General features: G+C 50.2%; 1 pseudogene; it reads right to left on the bottom strand.

Annotated features, from left to right (window-relative positions):
• On the bottom strand, positions 1-1,866 carry LOC133059994 (heat shock factor protein 1-like; annotated as a pseudogene).
• Between the last annotated feature and the right edge of the window lie 2,996 nt (positions 1,867-4,862).

Genomic DNA, 4,862 nt, shown 5'->3' with positions numbered 1-4,862 from the left:
CTAGGGTGGTCTTCTGAAGTTGGAGCCCTCCTTTATTTCGAAGTGCACCGGAAGGTTGCTGGCCGCCACAGAGCCTGGGGCCTGCAGGAGCTGCTTCCCGGAGTCAGGGCTACTGTTCTCTGCCTCCAGAGGCCCAGGGGGCTTGCGGGGCAGGCTGCTGCCCGGGTCAGGCAGGCTCCTGTTGGGCACGTCACCGAGGGGCAGAACAGATCCAGCAGGGCGCTAGTGCCCACGTGGAAGCCATGGCTAGTCTGCCTGGTCTGCAGATCATCCAGGTTGGAGTCTGTGGCATCCAAGTGATCCTTGAGCTTGGTCCCTGACTGGACTCGGTAATGCAGACAGCAGGAGGGGCTGGGGAAGAGACGGGTGACCCCAGGCCTCTGCAGGGCATGAGACAAATTGTCCAGGTGGGTTAGGCTGAGGCACCTGATGGGGAGGCGGGGTTGGGGCAGGGAGGGGCAGGGACTGTGGGGAGGGCACTCCCCCCAACCCCCCATCTGTAAAGGGTGTGGTCGATGTGGCCTGGGTGGCAGGCTCAGGTTCTGCAGCAGAATAGAATCAATGAGGGTGGCTGGGCTCCAAAATCACTGCAGTTGGTGACTCAGCCATGAAATTAAAAGACGCTTGCTCCTTGGAAGAAAAGCTATGACCAACCTAGACAGCATATTAAAAAGCAGAGACATTACTTTAAAGGTCCGTCTAGTCAAAGCTATGGCTTTTCCAGTAGTCATGTATGGATGTGAGAGTTGGACTATAAAGAAAGCAGAGCGCCAAAGAGTTGATGCTTTTGAACTGTGATATTGGAGAAGACTCTTAAGAGTCCCTTGGACTGCAAGGAGATCCAACCAGTCCATCGTAAAGGAAATCAGTCCTGAATAGTCATTGGAAGACCTGGTGCTGAAGCTGAAACTCCAATACTTTGGCCACCTGATGCAAAGAACCGACTCATTGGAAAAGACCCTGATGCTAGGAATGATTGAAGGGGGGAGGAGAAGGGGACGACAGAGGATGAGATGGTTGGATGGCATCGCCGACTCAATGGACATGAATTTGAGTAAGCTCCGGGAGTTGGTGATGGACAGGGAGGCCTGGCGTGCTGCAGTCAGACATGAATGAGTGACTGAACTGAACTGAACTGGGGACAAGGGAGTCTGCATCACGGAGGATGGGTGCCCGCGACCGGGACCAGAATCCTTGGCCCAGGGGCTCTGAGGTGGGCTGGGGGGGTGGAGGGACTCCTCCTTAATTCCAATCAAGGGCCTGCTGGACAGGGATCTCTCTTTGCCAAGGGGCTGCTGGGGGCAGCTCAGTGATGTCACAGATGATGGGTCCAGAGCTGGCAACAACATCTGGAGAGGAGAGGCTGGGGCCTCAGTAGGCCAGGCAGGAGCCTCCTAGGGGCTGTAGTGGACCTGTTCCAGGGAGTATTGCTGGCCATTCTGGGGCTTGGGATGTGCTGAGCTGCCGTCTTCAGCATCACCGGGATCGTTCTCATCACCTGCAGGATCCGGTTGGACCGCGCCAGCCAGATGAGCACCTGGACGAGCCTATCGACTGCTTTCTGTGGCCTGGCGTGCTTCTGATGCAGGCCGGCCACCTCCCGCCACAGGGCCTCGTCCTCTGCTTCACGGCCGGCAGGATGGGGTCCATGCTCTCCTGCTTCCCGTTCACCCACTGAGAGACGGTCAACAGCCTGGTGACACTGTCCTGGCGAAGCTTCATGTCCTCACTCCTCAGGGTGGACGCACGGTCACTTTCTCCCGACTGTTCTCCGGGGGCTACTCCTGGCCGCGCCGGACGCGCGGTGCTGGCACTCGGGGTCATCGACCCTGGCCCGACCCGGCCGCCGGTCTCGATGAGGACCATCTTCCGGAAGCCACAGGGTCGAGCCGCCGCATGAAGCTGCCCGCGCCTTGCTTGGGGACTCAGGCAGCCTGCCGGCCTGGTCGGGCACGTGGACACAGCTCCGCGTGTCCGTCAGGGGTCACTCAGGAGGGTCCACGGCTTGACCAGAAAGGCCGGGACGTTGCTGGGCCCGCTTGACCAGGGGCCTTCGGTGAGATCGAGACCCATCTGACCGGAGGCAGCGCAGGCGCTGCCTGTGGTGGCCCTGCGACCGGCGGGGACCGCATGGCCGCCGCCATCTTGCAACAGGCGCGCTCCCACCAGCTCCGCCGGCTCTCCTCCTTGTTGCTTTTTATTTAAATTTTTTGTTCCTGTCCAAAATCTCCCTTAAATGTCTAGTGGTCTTGAGCTGACAACTCCTGCTTAAAAGCAAGCCACCCGCAAGCCAGTGGGCCACTGTGGTACCCAGGTGGGAACTAGTAGCCTTACTGTGAGTTATTGAGAGCGAATCCAGACTAAAAGTTTTGAATCAGGGGCTTCCCTGGCTGTCCAGTAGTTAAGACTGCCTTCCGATGCAGGGGGTGTGGGTTTGATGCCTGGTGGAGGAGGGATCCAAGGTGCTAAGATCCTACCTGCCTTGTGGCCAAAAAACCAAAATGTAAAACAGAAACAATATAGTAACACATTTAGTAAAGACTTCTTAAAGATTTTGCTTTGAATCACACTCAAAAGTCTATATCTGTGAGTATTTTTTCTTGAGGGAGTCAGTTGCCTCCAAGCGTCAGGCTCCTGGGGGACTGAAAGTGGATTGCCGGTCTTCTGGGACCCAGCTGGGGAAAGGAGGCTGCAGGTTCACTGCTTGGGATATAGGCCTTCCATCAATAAAACTCTCTGTATTCAGTATGGAGCCTCATCTCTGCTCTCTGTTGGGTTTGAGGTCCCCAAAGCCAGATTTGTGTGGTTTGGCCCTGTTTTGCAGAAAGTTGTCACTTTCGTCTCAGGCTCAAAGGATTTAACAAAATAAGCCACTCGTTTTATACAAATAAATAATATAGATACTTACTAGAGAATTATCTAACTTACTTTCAACATACTAACATTAAAAGAAAAGAGAACTAGAAAGAGCAGAGAATACATCACCAAATTGAGCTTTGACCAACATCCAGATTTAAACAGCTCTAGGAAGTCCCATGTCACAGTACATCTGGAGTCCCAATTGGGAAAGGGTCCCAGGCAGCGTGTCCCGCTCCATGGGTGAGCCTTCAAAGATTGCCGTTCGGGGTTCCCACGTATAATCCCAGGATGGATGCAAACTGATATCGTCATCAATCTGTGACCAAGTTGCAAGCTTGGTTTCAAGTTAATGATGATGGTTTTGCCATGTAAAACTTTGAATGTTGCTAAGCCTGGGGCTTGGTTGGCCAGGCCCCCTCCAGGCGTTCAATAATCTCAAGATTCCTCCCCCATCTTATCTAAGGTGCTGCAAGTCTGGCCCTCACAGCAGGCAGTCACTCACAGTCAGGGCAGTGTCCAGGCAGGTTAGAAGCAAGGTCAGAGGCCTGCTCTGCTTTGTCTCTGGAGCCTAAGCAAGACTATTTATTTAATTTCCCTAATAGAACTTTCCTCAGTCTTCTCCCAGTGATGCTCTGGCCTGGGGGCTGCCTGGTTACCTTCTGTGGGGAACCAACTGCAGGTATCTCAACTTCTTCAAAAACTTTTAATCCATCATCTCCTTGTACCTCTGCTTTCACAAGAAACTAGAGCTGTGAAATTCCTCCATTTTCCTGAAGTTCTGCTTCAGGAATAAGCTTGCTTCTTGTTGCCCACAGCTCCCACTTTCACCCTTAGGTTTTGCTTTCTCAGATTGATGAAGTCAGTAATTACTCTTCTTTCAGTTCCATCAGCTTTCCACTCACTAAGATATTGGCTTCTCCTGTCTGTCATTGTCTCTTCCCCTGTTCTCTCTGTCAACTACAAATTGGTACTTGTCACCTACCTCTACAAGGGTTAAATCATGAGTTGCTGCAGCTGCTGACCTAAAACACTCCCTAAAGGGAGTTCAGGGTGGAAATCAGGAATGAGGCACTCCATGTTCTGGAGAAATTAGCAGAACAGGTCTTCAGATAGTTAGATGTTTTCAGGAACTGATTATATGAACTCAATTATTATATCTTCTCATATCTAGAAAAGCACCAAAATCCTTCATGGTGATGTCTGCTCCTTGTGACTAGGAGAAACCTTCTGCCAGGAAACATGTGCTTGATTGTGTGTACTCCCTCTTCATCAAAAGGGAAATCAATATCACAGATATACTGACCTCACCGTGCCTCTTTGGAGCAGTTTCTCAGGCTATCTGAAATGCTGTCTCCCTGGCTATAGTCCTCATTTTTCTCCAAATAAAACTTAATCCAATGCTCTTATTTTGTGCACTTTTTTTAAGTCAGCATCTTTGTCCTGTAGGCCTGTGCCTTTCTTATTCCATTTCAGAGAGGTTTGGGGCGTGAGATGAGATCAAGTTGAATGTCCACTTCTTAAGATTTAACCAAAAGAGCTTAAAATTACTTACAAGTTCAAGGAAAATGAAGCATAAATTTGTCTTTTGATCAAGATAGACCTTTATTTGGAGATGAACTACTTCTGTAAGCCTTTTGTTTAGCATGGTTTATTCATTAATTGATTCACAAATATTTCCAAGTGTTGAATATACTGTACAAGCTGGAAAGACAGTGTTGGTTGCCAGCTTCATAGAGCTTTGATTCCATTTTTGAGAAAGGAGAGGCACAGATAAAGAAAACAAGGCAAAAAAAAAAAATATTTTGAGCTGCAGTAAATATTATATTGAAAAAAATGAAAGAGATAAAGAATAACACTATTGTCCTCCTTCTTTCAACATCCAAATAAGAATTGTTAGTATGGCTGTTCACATCCCCAACCTCCCATTCATTTTCCACATCCTATTCCAGTTGGGCTTCTGCCTTGTTCTCTCCTAAATTCCCCCAATGACTTGGATGTAACTA

The sequence above is a fragment of the Dama dama genome, chromosome 7 (assembly GCF_033118175.1).
Source record: "Dama dama isolate Ldn47 chromosome 7, ASM3311817v1, whole genome shotgun sequence".
In the NCBI taxonomy this organism is placed as follows: domain Eukaryota; kingdom Metazoa; phylum Chordata; class Mammalia; order Artiodactyla; family Cervidae; genus Dama; species Dama dama.
The sequence above is the reverse complement of the archived record's forward strand: the minus strand, read 5'-3'. Positions and strand labels throughout refer to the sequence as shown.